Below are 14,317 nucleotides of genomic sequence, written 5' to 3' on the forward strand. Positions count from 1 at the left end.
ACTACCATATATATATATATATATATATATATATATATATATATATATATATATATATATATATATATATATACTGTACATCCATACACATATTTACACATCATTTTGAATGTTTATATGAATAATTTTGACCAGATATTGTATATATGAGTGTAACACGTTATTTAATATATTTATGTTCGATTTGGTGCTAACCTGACACACACAAATTTAGTTTGCACTCAAGCAAAAACACTTAAACTTTCAACTTATAATACACGCTCAAGTTAGCGAAGGTGCAATATTGCTTATCGCGAACTGCATACTCCACTTGTAATCTAGCCCTTTATCAGATACATCTATAAAAGAGTCATTTTTATTACTTTAAACAGGGACTGCATTTTAAATTCTGTATGATCACACTGGGCTTTTAAGAGCTTCCAATTCTTGTGAACCAAGAAATGTAAAGATTAGAAACCAGGGCCTAGATTTGGAGTTTGGCGTTAGCCGTGAAAACCAGCGTTAGAGGCTCACTCAAAATAGGGTCTAACGCTCACTTTTCAGCCGCAACTTTTCCATACCGCAGATCCCCTTACGTAAATTGCGTATCCTATCTTTTCAATGGGATCTTTCTAACTCCGGTATTTAGAGTCGTGTCTGAAGTGAGCGTTAGACATCTAACGACAAAACTCCAGCCGCAGGAAAAAAGTCAGTAGTTAAGAGCTTTCTGGGCTAACGCCGGTTTATAAATCTCTTAACTACTGTGCTCTAAAGTACACTAACACCCATAAACTACCTATGTACCCCTAAACCGAGGTCCCCCCACATCGCCGCCACTCGATTAAATTTTTTTAACCCCTAATCTGCCGACCGCCACCTACGTTATACTTATGTACCCCTAATCTGCTGCCCCTAACACCGCCGACCCCTGTATTATATTTATTAACCCCTAACCTGCCCCCCACAACGTCGCCTCCACCTACCTACACTTATTAACCCCTAATCTGCCGACCGCAAAGCGCCGCCACCTACGTTATCCTTATGTACCCCTAATCTGCCGCCCCTAACACCGCCGACCCCTATATTATATTTATTAACCCCTAATCTGCCCCCCACAAAGTCGCAGCCAGCTACCTACACTTATTAACCCCTAATCTGCCGACCGCAAAGCGCCGCCACCTACGTTATCCTTATGTACCCCTAATCTGCTGCCCCTAACACCGCCGACCCCTATATTATATTTATTAACCCCTAATCTGCCCCCCACAACGTCGCCTCCACCTGCCTACACTTATTAACCCCTAATCTGCCGACCGGAGCTCACCGCTATTCTAATAAATGTATTAACCCCTAAAGCTAAGTCTAACCCTAACACTAACACCCCCCTAAATTAAATATAATTTTAATCTAACGAAATTAGTTAACTCTTATTAAATAAATTATTCCTATTTAAAGCTAAATACTTACCTGTAAAATAAATCCTAATATAGCTACAATATAAATTATAATTACATTGTAGCTATTTTAGGATTAATATTTATTTGACAGGCAACTTTGTAATTATTTTAACCAGGTACAATAGCTATTAAATAGTTAAGAACTATTTAATAGCTACCTAGTTAAAATAATTACAAAATTACCTGTAAAATAAATCCTAACCTAAGTTACAATTAAACCTAACACTATACTATCATTAAATTAATTAAATAAAATACCTACAATTACCTACAATTAAACCTAACACTACACTATCAATAAATTATTTAAATACAATTCCTACAAATAACTACAATGAAATAAACTAACTAAAGTACAAAAAATAAAAAAGAACTAAGTTACAAAAAATAAAAAAATATTTACAAACATAAGAAAAATATTACAACAATTTTAAACTAATTACACCTACTCTAAGCCCCCTAATAAAATAACAAAGACCCCCAAAATAAAAAATGCCCTACCCTATTCTAAATTACTAAAGTTCAAAGCTCTTTTACCTTACCAGCCCTGAACAGTGCCCTTTGCGGGGCATGCCCCAAGAAGTTCAGCTCTTTTGCCTGTAAAAAAAAAACATACAATACCCCCCCCCAACATTACAACCCACCAACCACATACCCCTAATCTAACCCAAACCCCCCTTAAATAAACCTAACACTAAGCCCCTGAAGATCTTCCTACCTTATCTTCACCATACCAGGTTCACCGATCCGTCCTGAAGAGCTCCTCCGATGTCCTGATCCAAGCCCAAGCGGGGGGCTGAAGAGGTCCATGATCCGGCTGAAGTCTTCATCCAAGCGGGAGCTGAAGAGGTCCATGATCCGGATGAAGTCTTCATCCAAGCGGGAGCTGAAGAGGTCCATGATCCGGATGAAGTCTTCTATCAATGGCATCTTCAATCTTCTTTCTTCGGGAGCCATCATCTTCCATCCGACGCGGAACATCCTCTTCTCCCGACGCCTACTAGCCGAATGACGGTTCCTTTAAGGGACGTCATCCAAGATGGCGTCCCTCGAATGGAATCAGCCAATCAGAATCAAGTTCAATCCGATTGGCTGATCCAATCAGCCAATCAGATTGAGCTCGCATTCTATTGGCTGTTCCGATGCGAGCTAAATCTGATTGGCTGATTCCATCAGCCAATCAGAATATTCCTACCTTAATTCCGATTGGCTGATAGAATCCTATCAGCCAATCGGAATTCGAGGGACGCCATCTTGGATGACGTCCCTTAAAGGAACCGTCATTCGGTTAGTAGGCGTCGGGAGAAGAGGATGTTCCGCGTCGGATGGAAGATGATGGCTCCCGAAGAAAGAAGATTGAAGATGCCGTTGATAGAAGACTTCATCCGGATCATGGACCTCTTCAGCTCCCGCTTGGATGAAGACTTCATCCGGATCATGGACCTCTTCAGCTCCCGCTTGGATGAAGACTTCAGCCGGATCATGGACCTCTTCAGCCCCCCGCTTGGGCTTGGATCAGGACATCGGAGGAGCTCTTCAGGACGGATCGGTGAACCTGGTATGGTGAAGATAAGGTAGGAAGATCTTCAGGGGCTTAGTGTTAGGTTTATTTAAGGGGGGTTTGGGTTAGATTAGGGGTATGTGGGTGGTGGGTTGTAATGTTGGGGGGGGGGTATTGTATGTTTTTTTTTTTACAGGCAAAAGAGCTGAACTTCTTGGGGCATTCCCCGCAAAGGGCCCTGTTCAGGGCTGGTAAGGTAAAAGAGCTTTGAACTTTAATAATTTAGAATAGGGTAGGGAATTTTTTATTTTGGGGGTCTTTGTTATTTTATTAGGGGGCTTAGAGTAGGTGTAATTAGTTTAAAATTGTTGTAATATTTTTCTTATGTTTGTAAATATTTTTTTATTTTTTGTAACTTAGTTCTTTTTTATTTTTTGTACTTTAGTTAGTTTAATTCATTGTAGTTATTTGTAGGAATTGTATTTAATTAATTTATTGATAGTGTAGTGTTAGGTTTAATTGTAGGTAATTGTAGGTATTTTATTTAATTAATTTAATGATAGTATAGTGTTAGGTTTAATTGTAACTTAGGTTAGGATTTATTTTACAGGTAATTTTGTAATTATTTTAACTAGGTAGCTATTAAATAGTTCTTAACTATTTAATAGCTATTGTACCTGGTTAAAATAATTACAAAGTTGCCTGTCAAATAAATATTAATCCTAAAATAGCTACAATGTAATTATAATTTATATTGTAGCTATATTAGGATTTATTTTACAGGCTTAGCTTTAGGGGTTAATCCATTTATTAGAATAGCGGTGAGCTCCAGTCGGCAGATTAGGGGTTAATAATTGAAGTTAGGTGTCGGCGATGTTAGGGAGGGCAGATTAGGGGTTAATACTATTTATTATAGGGTTATTGAGGCGGGAGTGAGGCGGATTAGGGGTTAATAACTTTATTATAGTAGCGCTCAGGTCTGGTCGGCAGATTAGGGGTTAATAAGTGTAGGCAGGTGGAGGCGACGTTGTGGGGGGCAGATTAGGGGTTAATAAATATAATATAGGGGTCAGCGATGTTAGGGCAGCAGATTAGGGGTACATAGGGATAATGTAAGTAGCGGCGGTTTACGGAGCGGCAGATTAGGGGTTAATAATAATATGCAGGGGTCAGCGATAGCGGGGGCGGCAGATTAGGGGTTAATAAGTGTAAGGTTAGGGGTGTTTAGACTCGGGGTACATGTTAGGGTGTTAGGTGCAGACGTAGGAAGTATTTCCCCATAGCAAACAATGGAGCTGCGTTAGGAGCTGAACGCGGCTTTTTTGCAGGTGTTTTTTTTTCAGCTCAAACAGCCCCATTGTTTTCTATGGGAGAATCGTGCACGAGCACATTTTTGAGGCTGGCCGCTTGCGTAAGCAACTCTGGTATCAAGAGTTGAAGCTGCGTTAAAAATGCTCTACGCTCCTTTTTTGGAGCCTAACGCAGCCTTTATGTGGACTCTCAATACCAGAGTTATTTTTATGGTGCGGCCAGAAAAAAGCCGGCGTTAGCTACGCGGGTCGTTACCGACAAAACTCCAAATCTAGGCCCAGGTTTGCCCTGAGAACGAGGATTTTTTTGGAAGGTTTTGATACTGAGAAGTAATGTAATATAAGAATGAAGGATTGTCATTTACTAAGAATTTGGGGTACTAGGGTCATGAGAATGGGACTTTTTATCACATAGTATTCTTACTCATTATTAAATATCGCTCTCTCATTACGTCTACTGCCCATGAATCTAAATACCTCTGAGTCTCTTCTGGAAAGGCCAAGGAAGGCATAGCCTCAAGCTTATTTATCTTGAGTGAAGGTTGTAGATATACTTCTACCATGACCTTTCACTTAATGTTGAAATTACAGTTTTAGGAAAAATGTAGTCTCAAAAAGCAAGGTGCAAATAATATCACCCGCCTAATAAAGTTTAATCATAGCATGCTCACAAGGCTTTAAGTTAGAGGCTATGGATTTTGCACAGGATCAAACTCAATAACATGAGATTATAAGTGAGTTATATTATAGTGATGATCTAATATTATGGTAATGTTCCTGCATCAGGCTCAATAAAGTGTTATTAAGAGTAGGCTGGACATGGAGCACATTAAAAGATAAAAGAACGTTGTGAAGGTGTAGTGAGACAGACAATAAACTAGTGCAGTACCATTCATTATAAAATTACAGGTAGATATATATATATACATACCTGTATATATATGTGTGTGTGTATGTATGTCACTCCAATATATTACTGTCATTAAAGCTTTCAGGCTCAACATTTATTGATGAGATGGGATGAGCCAAGATATTTTTTTAGTTATGAGTAAAGGAAATAAAAACATAAGTTAGATATAGAAAATATTCCTAGCCAAGAACAATGCTGCAGTAAATAATTTCTCTCTTGGTTTTGACAATGATAGTGGACATTATTAATTTTAAATATTGACCTAGATTCCAATCCTGTTGTGATACTCATCAAACTTGGTACAGTGTTTTAATAAGCCCTTTACCAGCTAACATCAGAAAATAAATTAAAACCCTGATAACTTAAAGGGACAAAATTATATTAAAGGGACAGTCAACCATAGAATTGTTATTATTTTAAAAGATAGATAACCCCTTTATTACTCATTCCCCAGTTTTGCATAACCAACACAGTTATATTAATATACTTTTTACCTCTGTGATTACCTTATATCTAGGAACCTTCTTCCAGCCCCTTGATCACATGACTGTGACTGTTTATTATCTATTGTCTTAAATTTAGCATTGCATTGTGCTAGATCTTAAATAACTTTCTGTGTCTGAACACAGTGTTATCTATATAGCCCACGTGTACTTTCTGTCTCTTTGTGTTGAAAAGAAATTTAAAAAGCATGTGATAAGAGGCAGCCCTCAAAGGCTTAGAAATTAGCATATGAGCCTACCTATGTTTAGTTTAAACTAAGAATACCAAGAGAAAAAAGCAAATTTGATGATAAAAGTAAATTGGAAAGTCAATTAAAATTAAAAGTCCTATCTGAATAATGAAAGTTTAATTTATACTTGACTTTCCCTTTAAGATCTGAAAGAAAACAAAAATACAGAGTGGCTCCGACTTAAGTGATTTTATTGGACAACAAAGAGAGTACATAATACAATAGATTGCACTCACCAGATGAAAAGCGCCTTTGTGTCAAAGAGATCATGCAGATCACGCTGGGCAACAGTCCGTATATGGGGCACTTGGAGCACAATAGTATTAAGAAGCTCCCGTGAATAAAGTCCCCACATGAACAGTAGGTGTTTCAGCGTGTGTGTGCTATTTGCAGGACGACAGGCGTGTGGTAATTCCTCAACGCGTTTCTCCTGAACAATGGTCGGGCTTTCTCAAGAGGGGTGAGATGTGAGTAGTCCAAGTGCCCCATATACGGACTGTTGCCCGGCGTGATCTGTATGATCTCTTTGACACAAAGGCACATTTTATCTGGTGCGTGCAATCTATGTATTGTATTGTGCACTCTCTTTGTTGTCCAATAAAATCACTTGAGACGGAGCCGCGCTGTGTTTTTGTTTTCTTTCAGCTCTTTCTACCCCAGAGACTTTGTTTTTATCAATATTTTCAGACTTTTTCAGTTATATTTGGAGTCTTTTTTTGTTATTTCATCACTTTCTATCTTGTGTTTTTTAATTGTATATTTTATTTGGCTCATTTTATATAATTTTTTCTCTCACACAATTTTCTTTTTTTAGTATATCTAGGATTTTCTAGGCCAGGTACACCATATTCAGGTTGTTTAGGTTGATTGTCCCAGTTTACAATTAAGGCCATTTAGGTTGATTGTCTCAGCTTACACTCTGTATCCACATATATGTATCACTTCCATTGTTGCTAAATACACAACAATACACATTTATTACTTTTAATTTCACACTAGCACTGATCACTACCCATTTTTTCTTTGGGACATTCTATTAAACTTATTTACCAAGATTAAATTTAAGAATCAGGGAACTTAGAGAAGCATTAATAGTCTTAGTCTTTTTTTTCTTTTTTTTAAAGAACACAAGACAATACGAAGCAAAGACTGCAATAATAATATTAATTAAAAAGTAAATAAATACATTTAGTTGAAATATTTTTTATTAAAGTTTCGCAGCTATTACATCATAGCAATACAGCATACAACTGTACAATAATAGACACTCCCCTATATATAGGTTTATGTATACATATCACATACTGCACATTTTACTGAATTTCCAATAATTGTCATTTTTTTTATTTCCCCCCCCCCCAACTCTCAACAATTTCCCCCACCCCCCTACTTCCCCTCTCTAAAAAAAATTTCTAAACTAGGGTTAAGAATTAACTAAGTACCTTTCCCGTCGAGCAGTGCTATTTTTAGTAAGCTTTGCATAAACTTCTTCCATGACCATATGGATATTGATACTTTTCGGTTTGTATAAATCACCAGAGGCTCCTTGAACTCCTAGGAGTGTACCAGCCTATCTCGTGTAACTATGTCTTTTTAGAATCCAGTGGATCCAAATATTTTGGAAGCTTACTGAATTACCTTGAACCCATGCTGCTGACTCAGACATAGTATAGATACTCTCAATTTTGTCCAATATTTCGCACCATTCCGGCGCTCCCACCTTCCAATTTTTAGCTATGCACATTCTGGTGGCTGTGCATACTATATTAATCCATTTGTTAGTGGCTGAGTTTAGTGAATCTAAAGGGATGTGGAGCAAGGCTTTTGCAACTGAGAGTGTGATTGATTCGTCTAGTGTGTTCTTAATCAGCTGCGTTACTTTATCCCATATGGGTTGTATCAATGGGCATCCCCACCACATGTGTAAGTAGGTGCCTATCCCTGTGCAGCCTCTATAACATAATCTATTACTCTGAGGGTCAAAATGTGAGGTAGGTAGTGGTGTGAGGTACCAGCGATATGCGGTTTTTAACGCATTCTCAATGAGGTCAGCCCCTACTAAGTTTTTGCTTTGTGAGAAAAATATCTGTCTCCATTCTTCGACAGTATATGTTATATCTAGATCTAGTTCCCACTTATTGTGCAGTTTTTGTTTTGTAGTGTTCTTCGCCTCTTGGATAGCCAGGTATAGTCTTGTGATCATTTTTGTGTGTTTTCCCGGCGTCAGTATCAACTGTTCTAAGGTAGTGTATGGGGAGGGAGAATCACCCTGTCTGTATTTATGTATGGCGTGTATAATTTGATGGTACAGAAACCAATGCAGTGTAATCGGGCTAATCTTATCCCTCAATTGTGTGTATGTCAGCACTTTCCCCTTATCTATAAAATCTGCCACCCGGTATAGGCCCTTATTTTCCCATTTAGCTATTTGTTTTTGAAAGTCTAGCGGGAGTAGCATCCCCAGTGGTATTATGGTTGTATGTGGTGAGAGTAATTTCCACGCTTTAGTCAATGATCTCCATATTACTTTGGAGTGTTCTGTAATTTTTAATTTAGCTAGTGATTGCGTTTTTGTGGTAGACGGGCTCCATAGTATGTCCCCTGGATTGTCTAGGCCCCCAATATCCGCCTCGACATTGGGCCACGTCATTTTCCTACAGTCTTTACCTAACAATGCACATTGCGCAAGCCTAGCCGCTTGGTAATAGTCTCGTAGATTAGGGACCCCTAGTCCTCCTAATTGTTTATGTAGTTTTAATAGGTAAGCGGGTATTCTAGTCGATTTGTGCCCGCGGATAAATTTGAGAAACTCAGACTGCATTTCTTCTAAGTCCTTTAGTGGGACCTTAATGGGAAGGGCTCGAAATAGATATAACAGTCTCGGTAAGACATTCATTTTTATTGCTGATTGTCTCCCTATCCAAGAAAAGTTACCTTTTTTCCATTTATTTATATCTGCCTTTATGATCTTGTACAGCGGGGTGTAATTTGCCTTGTATAAGGCTTCTGGCGTGTCTGTGATATTAATTCCAAGGTATTTAAGGGAGCTGTTGGTCCATTTAAAGTCAAAATTAGTGTCTATCAGTTTCCGTGTATGTTCTGGTATCGCTAGAGGAAGCGCTTCACATTTTTCAGAGTTTATTTTGAAACCAGAAACTTTAGAAAAGTCGTTTAAAATATGATAGAGATTAGGTAGGAGCAGAGAAGGCGTTTTTGTAGCTTTTAGATATTCGACCAGGGCTATTGTGCGCCTAATATTGTCAGGTGCTTCACGATCTTTAATAAAGCCCACTTGGTCTGGGTGAATTAATGAAGGTAGGAGATGTTTAAGTCTGTTTGCTAGAATTTTTGTGAGGATTTTCACATCCTGATTTATTAATGAGATTGGCCTATAATTTTGTACTAGTTTGGGACTTTTCCCCGGTTTGGGAATGACAATAATTTTAGCTTGGATTAATTCCGGGGGGATTGGCGTGCCTTTCAGAATATCGTTACAGAATTTGTGTAAATGAGTGGTTAAGTCCGTTTTAAATAATTTATAATAATCCCCAGAAAGTCCGTCAGGGCCTGCCGCTTCCTATTTTGAGTTCTTTAATAGCATTTGTTATTTCTACTATAGTTATCTCTTCATCTAAAGCTTTTGCGTCTTGTTCGTCAAGTTTAGGCAAATTTGCTGTCTCTAACAGTCTCTGTCTAAGTTGTGTTGTCTGAGTCGAATGGGAGACCTTTTTCCCGTCATATAGCAATTCATAATATTGAGCAAAGCATTCCACAATTTCTTGTCAATGCGCCGTTTGATTTTTGTATGTGTGCTATTGTGAAGGATTTTGTTTTTTCCCTTAATCTGTTAGCTAAATACCTATCCGGTTTGTTTGCATATAAGAAGTAATAGGATTTTAATCTGTGTATAGCTCTCATGGAGTTGTCAGTAAGAATTTTGGTGAGCTCTTTTCTTTTATTGGTCAGGGTGGTGTAGGCTAACTGGGATAGTGTGTTTCGGTGCAACTTTTCTAATTCTTCAATTTCTTGTTGTAGTGCAATAATCACTGACCTGGTTTTTTTCATAAATAAATTTTTTTCTTTTATAAGCAGCCCTCTCAAATATGGTTTGTGAGCAGCCCACACCATTGCTGGTTTGATTGAGGGAGTAACATTAAATTTCCAGAATTCTCTGAGACCATCAAGAACTCTGGTGCGGATGTCTGGCTGTTTTGTTAGCATAGGGTCATATGTCCATGATTTCTGCCTGTTAACGTCCGTGAGTCCCTTCAACTGAATCTGTACAATTGAATGGTCCGACCATGCTGAAGCATGGATCGATGAAGAGGTTAAATTAGGTAGCATTATTTGGCTTATATATATATATAGTCAAGTTTGGTGTATGTTTTATGAGCTGGAGAGTAATATGTGTGATCGTTAGTCTGGCCATAGAGTGTCGTCCAGGTGTCGACTACATTATGAGCTTCCAGTGTCTCCCTGATAGCTTTAGTAATAGAGTTAAGTCTACATTGTTTGTTCAATAAACCAACTTTACCAGTTTCTCGCAGTATCTTTAAATTCACATTAAAATCTCCGGCTACTATCATCAGGGTCTGTGACCATTGGGTCAATAAATGTGAAAGTTTAGTGAAAAACTTATGTTGTTGCTCGTTAGGTGCATAAATATTGCAAAGTGTAATTTGTGCACCTTGTTTATTACCTCTTAGTATAAGAAATCTACCCTCTTTATCTTTTATCACTTCTTCTTTTGTAAATGAAAGGGAATTATGAAGAAGAATTGACACCCCTCTTTTTTTTGAATCGGTCGTGGAATGGTAATGTTGTGTATAGTGTTTATTCCAATATGCAGGTATTTGGTTGTGTATAAAATGGGTTTCTTGTAAGAAGATAATTTTGGCCTTCATGTTGCTATACTGAGTGAGTGCTATTTTTCTGTTTACATTGGTGTTTAGACCTCTGACATTGTGTGATATGATCTGTAAATTAGACTCCATCTACAAATAACCTCTCCCTCCCCCTCTTGTACCTGAATCCCACGACTTGATGATGTTCTAGAATGGTTGTCACTACCTTCTGACCCCTTTTGGCATGGAGAAACTTTCTTGACCTCTGCTCGACGGTACTTGGAACGATAAAGCAAAACCAAACATTAAACAAAGTTAAATTTGTAAACGAAAAAATCACAATAAAACAGTTACTGTAAAAATGCATTGTCACTACTTTTCTAACTAAGTGTGCAATTTAGCTTAGTATATCTATGAGTAAATTTCAACAAATATGTAAAGTAGTTCTATGATCGTTTAGTGACCCATAGTCTGTTGAATATGAGACCTAACTGTTCCTCCGGACTGAGGTGTGCTGTGTGAGAACTTCTATTACTCAGCTGTTGGAACATTAATTTATTAAAGGTCTCTCTCTAAAAGATAACCAATTTCAGCCATTTCTGTTTCCTGCTTAGGAGGTAAGCAGAGGCATCCTTGCTTATTATGACACGTATGGCTCTTCTACTCCGTATCATCTCTCAAAGACCTCTCTTTATTTTCAAATAAGTTCACTGGTCAAAATTACGTATCCTGGAATCTTTTCACCCGCCCAGGAGCAGGCATAGACATAGTTACCCTCAAAAACCATTGTACCAATCTCTGGGCTTGGAAAGTTTCTCATGTCTTCTGCTTTCTTTTGGATACTTTAGTCCAACGTCCTTGTTGAGTTGTGCTTCTTGGCGCTTGCGGACGGTCTCTAAAGTTGTCTTTAGAAGTGTCTGGGATCTCTGGGCATTCTAATTTCAACCTTTGACAAAGGGCCGCAATGTCTTGTTTCTCTCTGATGGAGATAGTACTGCCTTCGTGATGTATGAGCAGAGCAAAAGGGAATCCCCATCTGTACATAATTTGATTCTTTCTCAGAATCTGTGTCAGTGGGCGGAGGGCGAATCTCTTCTGAAGGGTCTTGATGCAGAGATCTTGATAAAATTGTACAATTGACCCTTGAAATTTAAATGTTGGGTTTTTCCTCGCCGCCGCCATTATCTCCTCTTTTTCTTGAAAGCGAAAGAATTTGACTATCACATCTCTTGGGGGTTCCGTATCTTTAGGTTTTGCTCTTAGAGCTCTATGAGCTCTTTCCATCTGGAATTTCCCCTCCTCTGATGAGCCTGTGACAGTTTGAAATAGATGCAATAGATAGTTACGTAGGTCTGAAGTAAGATTGTTTCTGGGATCCCCTTCATGCGGATGTTGCACCTCCGACTCCTATTCTCTAGATCCTCTAATTTGTCATTAATCTCTGCCAATTCTTGTTGGTGTTCAGTTAGTTGTTGATTGATAGAAGTGATATCTTCTTCCATTGTTTCTTCCTTTCCTTCCAAAGACTCTAATCTGGTGCCTAATTCTGTGATGTCTTGTTTGATTTCTGTAAGGCTGTTTGTGACCGTATTCTGGAGTGCATCCATTTTTGCCCACATTTTATCAAAGATGTTGGTTATATCTTGTTTAGAGACCAGATTTTTAATGTCTTTTATAGTCACAGGTGTGTCGCCATTTCCTGGAGAAATACTTTCTGTGTCTTCCTTCATCTCTTCCTCAGTGATATTTCCACTTTTCTCTATTAGTTTATCTCCTTTCTGAGCTTTAAGGTAGATATCCGCAACAGCAGGCTTGTTTGTAACCCCAGACTTATTATGTCTTCTAACTGACATTGTTTAGAGTTATATATGAATTAATGCAGCTGGTTGTTGCTTTATATTAGGATTTGCAGACTGTGTCTTTGTTATAAGATTGTTATAGGATTATTAGCAGAATTGCCCTAAGATTGTAATGCTTGTGAGGGTCTTGTTAGTACTGGCTTATTTGCATAGGAGTCATGGGAAAATCATTGGTGCAATATTTTTTAAGATTTAAAAATTTGTGTTCTTTTTTCCTCTTTTATTCGTTGTTAGCTTGAGAAAGTTGAAGGGAGCTTATATGCTATAATTCTGCATTAATGTAGTTTACATCAATGCACTTGATCCCTATGGGAAACGTTATAAAGGTTGCTCCTGCTTTTTATCCACTGCACTCCCTATGTCCGATTCTCCACTTTTGCCCCTTTGTTAAAATCAGTAAGGCCGTTTTTGTCAGGTTTTATTTTTAAAGTAGCTGGTGCCCCAGGGATTTATTGCTCTAAGTTAATGTCCGCGCCCGCCAGGGCTCCCACGTGGCTGAGTGCGTATAATGGTGTCCCCCTTACAAACTTCTTACCGCATCTTGTCAGGAAGGCACTTGAGAGCCTATCATCACTCCGCTCGGCATAGCGGATGTCTGGTCCGGTGGCTGTCGGCTCAGTATGGGGATCGATAGGACAGGTACTTTCCGGTATTTTCCCTCTGTGAGTTCGCACTTTGTGTGCCCTGTAGGTAACGCTTAGGGCGCCATTATGTGGAGTTGGCCAGCTTGAATTTACTGTGTTTGCGCCTGTATACTTCGGAATGCTGCTACCGCCTCAGTATATTTCTAGTCCAGGAACAGTCCGGTAGTGTTATATGGTCACTTTTTGTGCATAAGGACACTGTCTCTACACTTTCTGTGCTAAATGCACCCGGAGCATTTAGTTCATGCGTCCTCCATTATGCTAGTCTAGGCTCCGCCCCCCTAAATAACTACATTTAAAGGGACAGTAAACACAAAAAAAAATGTATTGTGTAAAAAGATAGATAATCCCTTTATATACCATTCACCTGTTTTGCATAACCAACTTTTTATATTAATACGCTTTTTACCTCTGTGATTACCTTGTTTCTAAGCCTCTGCAGACTGTCTCCTTATCTCAGTTCTTTTGACAGACTTGCATTTTAGGCAATTATTGCTGACTTTTCAATAACACGATGAGCGTGAGCATAATGTTATCTATATGGCACAAATTGACTAATGCCCTCTAGCTTTTAAAAAACTGTCAAATGCATTCAGATAAGAGGCGGCCTTTGAGGGCTTTGAAATTAGCATATGAGCCTACCTTGGTTTAGCTTTCAACTAAGAATACCAAGAGAACAAAGCAAATTTGATGATAAAAGTAAACTGGAAAGTTGTTTAAAATGATATGCTCTATCTGAATTATGAAAGTTTAATTTGGACTTTACTGTCTCTTTAAATGTCCCTGCATTTATTTCCTGATACCACTTGAGCAAATAAAAATATCATATTTATGTGTCTTTGTTTTGAGTTTTTCATTTTTTATTATTCAATGTAATTCAGAAGAAGAGAGAAAGTTTCCTATACACAAAACGTTCAATAGAACATCAATTGGCAAACAACTGCAAACAACTGCCATATTCAATCTTCAGGCTGTTCTCAGAATATACTAAAAACTCCCCATCAAATGTCAAAGTAAGTAATTTACCTCCATCAAAGTATTCCGTCTTACAGCTGCGCTCTCACAGTCTATAAATACCCA

General features: G+C 38.2%; 1 protein-coding gene across 2 annotated transcripts in view; it reads left to right on the forward strand.

Moving 5' to 3' along the window:
- The window catches only part of MYZAP (myocardial zonula adherens protein), a 254,337-nt gene that overhangs the window by 164,107 nt on the left and 75,913 nt on the right, over nt 1-14,317 (forward strand). The gene's annotated exons all lie outside the window — the stretch shown is intronic.

Source organism: Bombina bombina, chromosome 6 (genome assembly GCF_027579735.1).
Source record: "Bombina bombina isolate aBomBom1 chromosome 6, aBomBom1.pri, whole genome shotgun sequence".
Lineage (NCBI taxonomy): Eukaryota > Metazoa > Chordata > Amphibia > Anura > Bombinatoridae > Bombina > Bombina bombina.